The sequence below is a fragment of the Saccopteryx leptura genome, chromosome 2 (assembly GCF_036850995.1).
Source record: "Saccopteryx leptura isolate mSacLep1 chromosome 2, mSacLep1_pri_phased_curated, whole genome shotgun sequence".
In the NCBI taxonomy this organism is placed as follows: Eukaryota; Metazoa; Chordata; class Mammalia; order Chiroptera; family Emballonuridae; genus Saccopteryx; species Saccopteryx leptura.
Window position 1 is genome coordinate 174,692,330 of NC_089504.1, and position 15,697 is coordinate 174,708,026.

Genomic DNA, 15,697 nt, shown 5'->3' on the forward strand with positions numbered 1-15,697 from the left:
TTACTAGAGAAGAGCCTGCTTTTTTCCTCCCCCAAAGCTGGTGCTTTTTTATGTTTCATTTTATAAATATTAATTTATTAACATAGTTTTCAGATAGACTGTGGTAGTGCTAAAACAAGGTCTTCAGATAATGATTGTAAGAAATTTATAGTCCTGTTGAGAAAACATACTTTTTCTTTTAAAAAATGTCCTTTATACTAAAGAATTCAAATAAATTATAGATGTGCCAGCCACCTCCCTTAAAGTGCTGAAACATAATTTCCTATCTTTAAATGTAGACTACTTTAAGTAACTTTCTTACAGAAAGTAAAGTTGTAAAAAAAAGGAAAAAAATGTAACTTCACAGTGGAGAAACATGACATACCTTTGTCATGTGATAAAGGTAAACGTTGTCTATGATGCTATGTACTCTTGACATGTATTGAGAATATTGCTTCACCTCTGTCATCTTCCACCCAACCATACACAACTCTAGTCTAATCATGAGAAAACATCAAACAAGTACCAATAGAGTGACCCTCTACAAAATATCTGATGAGTAATTCTCAAAACTGTCAGGGTCATGAAAAACAAGGAAATTCTGAGAAACTATTTAATCTGAGGAAAACCCAAAAAGACATGACAGCAAATATAATGTCGGATATGAGACCAGAAAAAGTATATTAGATAGAACCTAGTAAAATCTGAAGAAAGTATGGATTTAGTTAAAGATAATGTATTTTTATTGGTTCATTAATTATAACTAGTTGCCATACTAATATTAGGAAAAATTTGGTGCAGGACATATATAAACTCTCTATATTATCTTCATCAATTTTTTGTAAATCTAAACTATTCAAAAATAAAATTTATTTCAAAATATTTTAAAATGATTTTAAAGAATAAAATTTGCAGAAAAATAAAAAAGAGTATGTATTTTGGGGAAACTCAGAATCAGTAGCTATATTTCTGACTTTAGGAAACAAAATTTGCATATGAAGTTTTGGTATTATATAATCTGTCATAAAAATAAAACAGAAACAAAAAGTAAAGTCACACCAGTGCATCATACAACATTGTATATTTATTTAGTTGTTTATTTCGCATAAAGATAATATAAGTATTCTTTTTTTTTTTTTTTTTTTTGCATTTTTCCAAAGCTGGAAATGGGGAGGCAGTCAGACAGATGACAGACTCTCGCATGCATCCGACCATGGATCCACTTCATAAATTTGGGAATATCTTTAAATTTAATATCAACAAAGTGCTTTTTTAAAATGCTATAATTTTTATTAGCTCAAAGTTATAACATTCTATTACTTATAATTACAATCTGTATATAGAGTCACATTAAAAATTCTGTAAAATTATTGGAGGCAGCAAGATGGTGGTGGAGTAGGCCCATGATGGCGAACCTTTTTATAAAAATCGCCCACTTTTGAAGTGCTGGTCCATCTGGTCCCTCCCACCCACTAGTGGGTGTTCCAGCTTTCATGGTGGACCAATCACGGCACAGTTTGGTTGCTCCACTACCACCCACTATGAAAGCTGGAATGCCCACTATTGGGTAGGAGGGACCAAGTACTGCAAAAGTGGGTGGTTTTTATAAAAAGGTTCTCCATCACGGGAGTAGATGAACGCATCAGCTTTCACCTCCCAGAACCAAAGTGGATTACAACTTAATTTTAGAACCATCATCTGGAAAAACCAACTTTGGACTAAACTAAGAGGACTCTTCAACCAAGTAACACTGAAGAAGCCACACTGAGACTGGTAGAAAAAGTGGAAACATGGAGAGGGCTGCCCAGCTTTCCAGAGTGAATGGCAGCCTGGATAGACTCGTGTGGTGGGAAGAGAATTTAGTGGAGAGGGGAGGGTCCTGAATCCCAGGAACAAAGCCCCAGCCTGCATCTCCAGAGCCTAGAAGAGGCATATGGACAGTATTTAGCTGCAAAACAAGCCAGGATATTGTTTGTGAGAAAGAGAAAGATTTCTCAGACCCAGGATCCTTCTTAAAGGGACCACACAAAAAACTTCTCTCACAACCACCCACCCAGGGCTCTGGGGGATGGGGAGAGAGGAGAGAACTAGAGAAGCAGAAAAAGAGTGTAATCTAGGAGGCACAGGGAGAAACACTTTGAGGGACAGCCACCCAAACCCCTGGGTTGAGTAACTCCCCAAATCAGAAGCAAATATTTCCCCAGGAAACAGCAATACCAGCAAAGAGAAGCAGGACACCAGCCAAACTAGCTGTCCCGCAGCACTCAGAGCAGAATAGCTTAGAAGGAGAGAGCTTTCAGTACTATAGTATTGAGTGTTAGGGTTTGAGCTGCAGTGCTCCCACCCACACAGCTCAGGGCTCACCAGAGGGCAGGTGGTGGTGGGACACAGAAGCACAGTTCTGTTGGCAAGGGCAGAAGCCTGCTGACCATGACTGAGACCTGGGCATGAGCTCAGTCTTGCCTGGCTGGGGCAAGAGAATGCATGAAAGTGGTCAGGTCCAGCTGCAAGCTGGCCTGCAATTCCACCTGTGGGTGCACAGCCCCACCCAGCTAGCAGAGCTGATGCTTGCAGTTGACCCAAGTGGGGTCCTCCTGCAGGAGTGGGGTGAAAGCCCAGAAACAGGTGGATTCCCACAGCTGAGCAAAAGTGCTCACCCCTGCCTGTGGTGGTGAGGCTTGTGGCCTGGGCACAGAACATAACCCCACCCATGGGGTCAGGGAGAAGCCCGAGGCTGCCGAGGCTTATAAACCCAGGCACATCATCACAGCCCTCCCGTGGAGGAGAGGAAGAAACCGCAGTGACAGCCCCAGCGGCCTGGCACCAGCAATGCCCATACCCAAAAACCCTAGGCAGCAAAGAGAGAGGTGGTGGAGGGCTTGCAGACAGACCATACCTAGGGAACAGAGGCCACACCTATTGGACTCCAGAGGCCAAAACTTTCTTATACACAAACAAAATCGAAGGCAGAGAAATGCACCAAAAATGAATCAAGAGAAATACCCAGAAAAGGAACTGAATGAGTCAGATATAACCAAATTACCAGAAGCAGAGTTTAAAATAATGATTGTTAGGATGCTCAAAGATCTTAGAATAACAATAAATGATCATTACAAACACCTAAATAAAGACAGAAAATATATAAAAAGGCATTGAAATAATAAAAAAAATCAGTCAAAAATGACAAATACAATGTCAGAAATAAAGTCCACAATGGAAGGAATTGAAAACAGGATGGATGAAGCTGACAAGAGAATCAGCAGGGTAAAGGACATGATAAATGAAGGCACAGAAGCAGAGCAGAAAAAAGAAAAGAGACTCAAAAAGTCTGAGGAAACTCTAAGAGAGCTCTGTGACAACATGAAGAGAAATAACATCTGCATCATAGGGGTTCCTGAAGAAGAAGAGAAAGAACAAGGGATAGAGACTTTGTTCAATCATATTATAGCTAAAAACTTCCCTAAATTAATGCAGGAAAACATCTAACTAGTTCAAGAAGCACAGAGTACTCCATTAAAGAGAAACCAAAGAAATATACACCAAGACACATCATAATTACAATACCAAAGCTAATGATAAAGAGAAAATATTAAAAGCTGCTAGAGACAAAAAGGCTATCACCTACAAAGGAGCCCCCATAAGGATGATATCCGACTACTCAACAGAAACACTTGAGGCCAGAAGGGAATGGCAAGAAATATTCAAAGTAATGCAAAACAAGAACCCAGAACCAAGACTACTTTATCCAGCAAGGCTATCACTTAAAATTGAAGGAGAAATAAAAAGCTTCCTAGACAAAAAAAGCCTCCAAATTCACTACAACCAAACCAATGCTGCAAAAAATGCTGAAGGGTCTGTTGTAAACAGCTCAAAGGGGAAAAAGAATATAGCAAAAGAGGAATATAGCTTTAAAGAATAAAATGGCAATAAACAACTACATATCAATAATAACCTTAAATGTAAATGGATTAAATGATCCGATCAAAACACATAAGAAAACTGCATGGATAAGAAAACAGGACACATACATATGCTGTCTAGAAGAGACACAACTAAAACAAAAGATGCACATAGACTAAAGATAAAATAATGGAAAAAAATATTTAATGCAAATGGAAATAAAAAAAAGCTGGGGTAGCAATACTTATATCAGACAAAATGGACTTTAAAACAAAGACTATAGTTAGAGATAAAGAAGGTCACTACATAATGATAAAGGGAGCAATCCAACAGGAAGATATAACCATTATAAATATCTATGCACCTAATATAGGAGCACCTAAATATATAAAGCAGACTTTGATGGATATAAAGGGCAAGATCAATGGCAATACTAAAATAGTAGGGGATTTCAATACCCCACTAAAATCACTAGATAGATCCTCAAGAAAGAAAATTAACAAAGAAACAGCAGATTTAAAGGACACACTAGATCAACTGGATTTAATTGATATCTTCAGAACCTTTCACCCTAAAGCAGCAGAATATATATTCTTTTCCAGTGCTCATGGTACATTCTCTAGGATAGACCACATGTTAGGGCACAAAAGTGGTCTCAAAAAAATTTAAGAAGATTGAAATCATATCGAGTACTTTCTCTGAGCACAATGGCATGAAACTAGAAATCAACCACAACAGAACAACTCAAAAATTCTCAAACACCTGGAAACTAAATAGCAGGTTGTTAAATAGTGAATGGATAAACAATGAGATCAAAGAAGAAATTTAAAAATTCCTAGAAACCAATGATAATGAGCATACATCAACTCAAAATTTATGGGACACAGCAAAAGAAGTCCTGAGAGGGAAGTTCATAGCATTAAGGAATGTCTTAAAAAGCTAGAAAAAGCTCAAATAAACAACTTGACCCTACATCTAAAAGAACTAGAAAAAGAACATTAAGTAAAGCCCAGAGGTAGTAGAAGGAAGGAAATAATAAAGATCAAAGCAGAAATAAATGACATAGAGGCTAAAGAAACATACAGAGGATCAATGAAACCAGTTGGTTTTTTTAAAAAATAAAGAAGGTCGATGAACCTTACCAAACTCACCAAGAAAAAAAGAGAAAGGACTCAAATAAATAAAATTAAAAATGAGAGGGGAGAAATAACACTGACAGAACAGAAATACAAAGGATTGTAAGAAAATACTATGAAGAACTGTATGCCAAAAAACTAGACAACCTAGATGAAATGGACAAATTTCTTGAAACATATATTCTTCCAAAAATTAATCTGGAAGAATCAGAAAACCTAAACAGACCAATTACAACAAACGAGATAGAAACAGTCATCAAAAAAACTCCCAAGAAAGAACAGTCCTGAGCTTGATGACTTCACAAGTGAATTCTACCAAATATTCAAAGAAGAACTAGCTGTTATCCTTCTCAAGCTATTTCAAAACATTCAAAAGGAAGGAAGACTTCCAAGCTTCTTTTATGAGGCGAGCATAATTCTGATTCCAAAACTAGGCAAGGACAACACACACAAAAAATTATAGGCCAATATCCCTGATGAATTTAGATTATGAAATCCTCAACAAAATATTAGCAAACAGGATTCAGCAATATATGAAAAAAATCATACATCATGATCAAGTGGGATTTATTCTGGGGAGGCAAGGCTGATACAATATTTGCAATCAATCAATGTGATTCATCACATAAACAAAAGGAAGGAGTAAAACCACATGATAATTTCAATAGATACAGAAAAGGCATTTGATAAAATCCAGCACCCATTCAGGATCAAAACTCTCAGCAAAGTGAGAATACAGAGAACATACCTCAACATGATAAAGGCCATCTATGACAAACCCACAGCCAACATCATATTCAATGGGCAAAAATGAAAAGCAATCCCCTTAAGATCAGGAACAAGGCAGGGGTGCCCCATTTCATCTCTCTTATTCAACATAGTTTTGGAAGTCCTAGAGACAGCAATCAGACAAAAAGAAGAAATAAAAGTCATCCAAATAGAAAAAGAAATAAAACTATTATTATTTGCAGATGATATGATATTGTATATAGAAAACCCTTAAGTCTCAGTCAAAAAACTACTGGACCTGATAAATGAATTCAGCAAGGTGGCAGGATATAAAATTAATACTCAGATATCATAGGCATTTTTATATACAAACAATCAACTGTCAGAAAGAGAAATTAGGGAAACAACCCTCTTTATTATTGCAACCAAAATAATTAAGTACCTAGGAGTCAGTTTAACCAAGAAGATTAAAGACTTGTACTCAGAAAATTATAAAATATTGATAAAAGAAATTAAGGAAGATACAGACAAGTGAAAGCATATACCGTGCTCATGGTTAGGAAAAATAAACATCATTAAAATGTATATATATTACCCAAAACAATTTATAAATTCAATGCAATACCACTTAAAATACCAATGACATACTTATAGAACACATATTCCAAAAATTTATATGGAACCAAAAAAGAACACGAATAGCCTCAGCAATCTTGAAAAGGAAGAATAAAGTGGGAAGTATCACACTTCCGGATATCAAGTTACACTACAAGGCCATTGTACTCAAAACAGCCTGGTACTGGCATAAGAACAGGCATATAGATCAATGGAACAGAACAGAGAACCGAGAAATAAACCAATACCGTTACGTACAATTGATATTTCACAAAGGAGGTAAGAGCATACAATGGAGTAAAGACAGCTTCTTTAACAAATGGTGTTGGGAAAATTGGACATCTACCTGCAAAAAAATGAAACTAGACAACCAACTTACACCATTCACAAAAATAAACTCAAAATGGATTACAGACTTAAATGTAAGCTATGAAACCATAAGCATCTTAGAAGAAAACAGGCAGTAAGCTCTCCGACATCTCTCTCAGCAATATATTTGCCGATTTATCTCCACAGGCAAGTGAAATTTAAGACAGAATAAACAAATGGGACTATATCAAGCTAAAAAGCTTTTGCACAGCTAAAGACAATAAGAACAGAATAAAAAGACAAACTACACAATGCGAGAACATATTCGGCAATACATCTGATAAGGGGTTAATAACCAAAATTTATAAAGAACTTATAAAACTCAACAGCAGGAAGAAAAACAATCCAATCAAAAAATGGGCAAAAGAAATGAATAGACACTTCTCCAAAGAGGATATACAGATGGCCAATAGGCATATGAAAAAATGCTCAACATCACTAATCATTAGAGAAATGCAAATTAAAACCACGATGAGATATCACCTCACACCTGTCAGAATGGCACTCATCAACAAAACAACACAGAATAAGTGCTGGCGAGGATGTAGAGAAAAGGGAACCCTCCTGCACTGCTGGTGGGAATGCATTTTGGTGCAGTCACTGTAGAAAACAGTATGGAGATTCCTCAAAAAATTAAAAATCAAACTGCCTTTTGACCCAGCTATCCCACTTTTAGGAACATACCCCAAGAACACCATAGCACTGTTTCAATGGAAGAAATGCACCTCCATGTTTATGGCAGTATTGTTCACAATAGCAAAGATCAGGAAACAGCCCAAGTGTCCATCAGTGGACGAATGGATTAAAAAGCTTTGGTACATATATACTATGGAATACTACTCAGTCATAGGAAATGATGACATCGGATCATTTACAACAACATGGATGGACCTTGATAACATTATGCTGAGTGAAATAAGTAAATCAGAAAAAACTAAGAACTATATGATTCTTACATAGGTAGGACATTAAAATGAGATTCAGAGACATAGACAAGAGTGTAGGGGTTACAGGGAGAGGGAGGGGGGGGATGAGAGGCACAAAGAAAACCAAAATAAAAAAGCAAAAAAAAAAAAAAAAAAAGCAGGCAGAGTTACAGTTTTTTTAATAAACAATTAGTTAAAAAAATCTGTAAAATTATTATTGAATTGTATTATAAAATTTTTAAATTTAAATATAGATACTTGTACTGTTAAGGGAGATAAGAAACTTTCTTCTTTGTACTTTCATACTCAACTCTTTTGTGTACAGTGTAATTTTGGAAAGAAAAAGTATATGGCATGACATATTTTTCTTTGGTTGTTAAATATTTGGCAGACATAGCTTTAATTTTGGGAAATTTTAAATGAAAATTATTAGTGACTAAGAGTGACATCACTAAGATAGAGAAGTAGGAGATCCTACTGCCTTCGTCCCCCCAAAAAGGTCAACAGACAGCTATCCGTGAATAAAAAATCTCTGGTAGAGATCTTGAGTTCACTTAATAAATGTCAGCAACACAGTGAAACACAAGCTTGAGAAAAAGCATTTAAGAAAGAAGAACATTTTGCCTTCATCATTCTGTTCCCAACCCAAGCAAACATAACTCACCACCAAGAGGAAACTCCAGCTATAAAGAGTTCCCCTTACCTGGAAAGGGAAAATGGACAAGTAGCAAGTTTTCAAGCCTTTGGGAGAATGGCAGGAAGGATCACTTTGGCTTCACCTCACCTAGACACCAGCAAAGCTGAGTTGTATAAAAATGATTAGGAACAAGGAAGAAAAGCAGGGCCTCCCAGTAGCAACCACACAGCAGGAGTGACAGTGTTTGTCAGTGATGCTTCCGCAGATGACCCAGAAGCTTTTGTCACTGAAGAAACCAAAGGCAAACGCAGCCTCTGTGGATCCCCTGTTAATTTCACCAGGTTTTTGCTCTGTCTTCAGGTATTTTTGTTAGCAGAGGCCAGCTCCCTCTTCTACACCCCAACCACTTGCTCCTTTGGATTTGGAACCCAAACTAGCAACCAAGCCAGGCCTCTGTGGGTGTGCAAGTATAGATACCTCAGTTCCATATGTACTTTTAGAGCAAGTACCCCAGCTGTCACCCTAAAGCCCTATGCCCACCATCTCAATAGCAGCCTCCACTGCCATGTGCATGCCAGTAGGAAGACTGTGGCAACCACAGGATTATGTGCCAGTAGCCAGGATCACACAGTTGCTTCTAGGCCAAGATTTGGCCCTTTCTCTTGTCACTAGCCTGCACCACTGGGCTCACTCTACAACTAGTCTCTCCAGCTGTGTACCTGCATACCCCTGTCCTGACTTCTGACACCAGCTTTCATTGCTATATGCTCATGGTGAGAACTAGCAGCCATCGTAGTATATGCTGACAAATACATTTCAACAGCTACCAGTTATTCCAAAATTTGACCTGGTATTTCTGTTTACCCTGGCCTGCATTGCTATATGTGTGTTTGCAACTGGCCCTTGTCACTACACCGGCACCTGCAGCTGGCGCATGCAGCCAAGTGTATGCCCACCACCAGCTCTGGCAACCACAATGGCCTGCCTAATCTCTGGCCACAGGACCTGGAGGTGCTGCTGAGGACCCCAGAATTCCTTGTGGCCTCTGCAGACCTCTCCCCTGCAGTGCTCATCAAGGACCACAAAGTTGTTGATGCTCTAAATCACGGTGCCTGAGCTGATGACTCATGATGCCCTCACACTTGGCACCCTATACCACTAGACCCAGGGTCACAGCATGATCCAATATTCTTCCCACCAGACATGAAGGTTATTCCTTTTTTTCTTTTATTTTTATTTTTTGTATTTTTCTGAAGTTGGAAATGGGGAGGCAGTCAGAAAGACTTCCGCATGCACCAGACCGGGATCCACCTGGCATGCCCACCAGGGCGTGATGCTCTGCCCATCTGGGGCATTGTTCTGTTGCAACCGGAGCTATTCTAGCACCTGAGGCAGAGGCCATAGAGCCACCCCCAGCGCCCGGGCCAACTCTGTTCCAATGGAGCCCTGCCTGCACGAGTGGAAGAGAGAGACAGAGAGGAAGGAGAGGGGGAGGGGTGGAGAAGCAGATGGGCGCTTCTCCTGTGTGCCCTGGCCGGGAATCGAACCCAGGACTCCTGCATGCCAGGCCGACGCTCTACCACTGAGCAAACCAGCCAGGGCCATGAAGGTTATTCCTTAACAAAGTCAGTTCATAAAGTATGAAAAAGGTAACTACATCCACGAGTATGTACACACTTACGCAAGATTAACAGGGATCACCAAGAACCAGGGAAACTTGACTCCATCAAAGGAATGCAGCAAACTTCTAGTAACTGATCACAAGGAAATGGAGATACAGAAAATGCCCAATAGAGAATTCAAAATAATTGTTTTGAATGTGCTGAGAATAATACAGGAGAACACAGATAAACAATTAAACAAAAATTAGGAAAACAATACAAGAACAAAATGAGAAGTTCAACAAAGAAAACTTTTAAATACTACAAAACAGAAATATATGAAATAATGAAATAAATAGGACACAGGAGGAGGTAAATGTAGTTTAAGGGTTCAAAATTTTTATCAGAGTTGAGGAAGATGGAAACAATGATTTGTACTAAACCATAATGAGACAGGGATGCATATTGTAATCTTTAGTATAATCACTAAAATATGGTTAAAAATACATAACTTACAAGTTGGAGGTCAATAAAAAAATGATAATTTTTGTGTGATTTAAAAGTCATCAAGACAGGAAAAAAAGTAAATGTGAGACAAATAGAAAACAAATAGTAAGATAGTAAATCTAAACAGAAACAAACCATTATATAAAATTTTTTTAAATGCACTAAACAAAAGTTTAAAATTGTAAAATCAGATAAAAAGTTACCTCTATTTCATGCAGTTTACAAGACAGTTCTGTAAGAAAACTCACACTGATTTAAGCAATATGCATGCGAATATTATAAGAAACTGAGTAATGTCATGCAGTGTTGATTTTAAGTAAGGTATCTTTAATGCAGATGAAGTAGAATACTTCATAACAATTGTTATGAAGTTAAGGTTAATCAAACAGGAAAGGATCATAAATGCCCTTGGTATACCTTTAAGAGTCAATATATTCCAAGAACTATCATGCCAGTACATAAATAGGCATGATACACAATCTTTTCATCTTGTGAACCTATCACTAGGAATACATATTGGTAAATTGTATGAACACTTAAGAACTGAAACTCATGAAATTCAATTGATTAGTTACTTAATCCATGAAACTAACTTCAGTCTCTAGGATATATGAAAGTAGACAGAGCGGACACTTCCCATATGCCAATGCTAATGCAGATACCAGTTTGTCTTATTTTATCCACAGCAATGGCAAAATGCACTTGGCTTTGATTATTTATTATCTTTATATTATTCATTCTGGAAATGTTTGATAAAAAAGCTTTTACAAATTTTTCACCTATGCATTTTTAAATATTAATTTTTGCACTTTATATTTTGATCTTAAAAGTGAAAAGTAATAGTTGTAAAGCTATTGAAAGTATATGCTTCAGCTTTTTAGTTTGATATTGTCCCATTTATTTATTTTTGCTTTTACTTCCCTTGCCTTTGAAGTCAAATACAAAAATTCTTTCTAAAACAGTCTCTCAGTTTAGTACCTATGTTTTCATCTATATAATTTATTATCTCATCTATATAATTTATTTATGTAATATATTTAGGTCTTTGATCCATTTTGAATTAACTTTTGTACATGGTGAAAATAACAGTCCAGTTTTATGTTTTCATATGGCTTTCCAATTTTCCCAGAGGGAAAGGGGGGTGAGAAAAGGGTAAAGGGGTCAAATATGTGGTGATGGAAGGTGATTTAATTTTGAGTGGTGGGCACAAAATACAATATACAAATATTATATCATAGAGTTGTGCATTGTGCACTTGAAACTTATATACTCTTATTTACAGTCCCCTAAAATATTTAATTAAAAATATATCAATTATTAACAAACATTTTGTTTTTTAAATTCTAAAACTTAGATAAAAATTGATTCAAGGTAGTAAAGGCTTTGTTCCAGTTACTGGGATTGTAATTGAGAATAGAAACTAAAATTAAAAAGCTGTCAGTTTTCTTGGCTACTGACTAGAAAATTATATGTTCAAATTTATCTGAAAACTCCTGCTATTATGTTGAAAAATGCTTGGCTTTTGTGAGTGATTCAAGTTGCCAGTTAGTCCTACAGCTCTGTTGAGGGAACAAAGTTATTAAAGACTACTCTTTAATCTAAGAGACTTCCCACAGTGATTTCATGTACTGCCAAATTTCACAGATTGACATTTTATTGTTATCCTACATAACAAGGCAGTAATATTCACAAGAGGTGGCGACTTTAACCTGGAAAAAAGAAGAGAGCTTAGATACAATCTCTTCACTGTAGTGACTTGATATTTTTTACCTATGATAAAAATAAGAGGTATAATAGATCATTTATTCCACCTGCAGTCCTGCTCCAGAATCCAGAATTCGTGCTCTGTGCTACCTCACAGTGGTTTTCAAATTGAAATGGGTTTAATGGCATAAGAAGTGATTGCTAAAAATTCACATGGCAGAAACATAGTTCTCTAACATTCAGTTTGAGCAATCTGCATTTTCAATAATTACCCTAGATAATTCTGATCCAAATGGTTTTGTACCACATTTGAAAAAGAACTTGCATTGACATTTTCTTAAACCATTCTAATTATCTCATAATGTAAGACTATGGAAACCTTTACAAACTCTCTTGAAAGGCTTAGCATAAATAAATAATTTTAATGTTCTGTTTAAGTGATTTTGTCTAATTGTTTTGTGTTATACAGATATAGTTTTGTGTGTTGCTCCTTTTTTATAATATAAAGGAAAGAACTAGACAGAGATCAGATAATGGCATACATAATTTCTTTGTGCAGAAATCAAAGTGGAGATCTGTCATTACTTTCTATCTCTGCTGTAGATTGACATTTGATTTTAATCCCCTTTGCCTGGATGTTTAGTGTATCTAAAATTTAACCATGAACTTTTCCATAAAACAGTCTTTTTTACATTTTCTTTTTCTGAAGTGAGAAGCAGGGAGGCAGAGAGACAGACTCCCACATCACCAGACCAGAATCCACCCAGCATGCCCACCAGGGGGCAATGCTCTGCCCATCTGGGGTTTTGTCGCTCTGTTGCAACTGGAGCCATTCTAGAGCCTGAGGTGGAGGCTGTGGAGCCATCCTCAGCACCCAGGCCAACTTTGCTCCAATGGAGGCTTGTCTGTGGGAGGGGAATAGAGAGACAAAGAGAAAGGAGAGGGGGAAGGGTGGAGAAGCAGATGGGCTCTTCTCCTGTGTGCCCTGGTCAGGAATTGAACCCAAGACTTCCACACACCAGGCAGATGCTTAATTACTGAGCCAACTGGCCAGGGCTCTTTCACATTTTTGTATTTCATTTAATAGCTGCCTCATCTACTGAATCAACCTAAGACATTGACTCTCCTCATTTTTGCTCTCTACTTATTTCTGAACAGTTTCCATGACCAATTCAATCTGTGTCTACTTTCTTATCTGCTTTTTCTAGTTACACTCTTCCCACCTAATGAGGCTCCCACTATATTTTCACTGGATTGTGACCATTCTCATACATTTCATTTCTGCTTTCAATTAATGCTTTTTTCTTTGTATCCCACATAGTTTTTAAATATTTTCCCACAACATTTCACATTATTTCTCATTTCTTTCTCCACTAAATAATCAATATTTCATAAATTCTCAATGATCTCAGTGAAAATTCCTTAACTTTGTCAGTGTTCATTATTCAACTCCAATGAATATTTCTAAATATAGTATTTTCTGCTAACATAAAATCTATCATATTTTTAAAAAATCATAGTGTTACATTCTGCTTTGTATTTTAGTTACTATATTCTAAGTTCCTTAAAGGCAAAGGTGCTTTATTTTTTTAAATGTTTTTATAATTTATTGAACAATGCTTTATTTATAGCATACATTATCACTAAATATTTTTTGTTTGAATGGGACTGCTATTCATTTATTCCAAACTTAATTTTTAAGTTAAAAAGAGAGGATTTGTTTTAAATTTAGATCATTGAAGTCTTTAAGTGAAATATAATATACAGTGGTCCTTTGTCTATCACAGAGGTTAGGTTCCAGAACCCCATACACTAGAAGATAATCTTCTAAGTAGCGACCTTATATCAATATTTATTTTTTCATTTATATATATATTTTAAGGCTCTATAAATGCTCCTCACACTCTTATAAACCTTTTTAATTTTTTAGGCTAGAAAATGCTTATTTTACCGCAAAAATAATTAAAATAATAATTATGCAAAAATACCTATACACTACAAAATCCTGTGATATAGTGAATACTCCATGATACAAAATTAGACACATACAATTTTAAAATTCATGATACAGTGAGACCACAAAAAGTGAACCGCAAAATGGCGAGGAACGACTGTAGTTGCCCTTCAGCTTAAAACATGGGCAAAACATCTCCCTCCAGACGTATTTTCTCTTCAGGTGCTTATTTAATGCTTTTAACCTTTTGCACACAATGAATGTAAAGTTTTATTTTTATTGTATATTTTTGTCTATTGTTTTAAATTTGAATATATCATTTGAAATAAAATGCCTTAATAATAATGTACTTTATTCATCTACATTCTCATTAATCTTGTATAAAAACAATATATTTCAAGCTAGTTCAGAACTAGGAAGTTTCAAAAAACTTTTTATTTATATACTACTCAATCCTATGTGGCATACTGACATATTTAAGAAAAAAAGCATGGCTATTTAAAAAAAAAGTTTGAATTTCAGATTGTATGTACAAATATCTAAACTTGTGGTTTAATTGTATCAATTACAATCTTTTTAATATTCAACATCATCTTAAATTTTCTGGCACATTGCCTGACCAGGCGGTGGCGCAGTGGATAGAGCATTGGACTGGGATGCGGACAACCCAGGTTCGAGACCCCAGGTCACCAGCTTGAGTGCAGGCTCATCTGGTTTGAGCAAAAGCTCATCAGCTTGGACCCAAGGTCGCTGGCTCGAGCAAGGGGTTACTTGGTTAGCTGAAGGCCCGCGGTCAAGGCACATATGAGAAAGCAATCAATAAACAACTAAGGTGTCACAACAAAAAACTGATTGATGCTTCTCATCTCTCTCCATTCCTGTCTGTCTGTCCCTGTCTATCCCTCTCTCTGTCTCTGTAAAAAAAAAAAAAATTCTGGCAGAAGCCTAGAGAATTTACAAAGATACTAACTTCCAAGTTTGTGTTCAAGTCCAAAGAAGATTTAAACACTTATTATTAACATTTTTATTTTTATTAAAACATTGATTTTATATGTGTATCAAAGATTATAATCCCTGCTTTTATTTCAAACTAAATTTCTCCTACTATACAGGTTCTTTGTTTGAAGTCAAAGTGCTGCGGTGAGCTAGAGAATGATAAACTCACTCCTTTTCGGTAAGCCAACCCAGGGAACAAAATGAAGAAACTAGTGTGTTTCTTTAGTAAAATAAAACAGAAACTGTATAGTGAATATAAAAATTGATCTTGATAAAAGGACTTTCATTCAAAATTGTTATGAGGCGGTCCTGCCTGAATTAGCCCCGGGAAACAACTATACATGTTTTAAAAAATGAATGCTAAAAAAAAGGAAAAAGAAAAAAAAAGTGGAAGGACAGATGTCTGCAAAGAAAAATTAGAGCAAAATAACAGAGTAGTTGGAACCCGATATGGTTCTGAAAAGCATAGGTTTAGGATAGACAGACTAAATCAAATTCACATAAGTTTGATTCTGGGTTCTCAAACACAAATAGCCCTAGTTTCCTTATATCATGGAATTAAAGGAAAATCTCAAGAATCAGGTCTTAGAAAATATATAGAGACCAAAGAAATTATGGGAGTCTAGGTACTAAGACCTAATGAA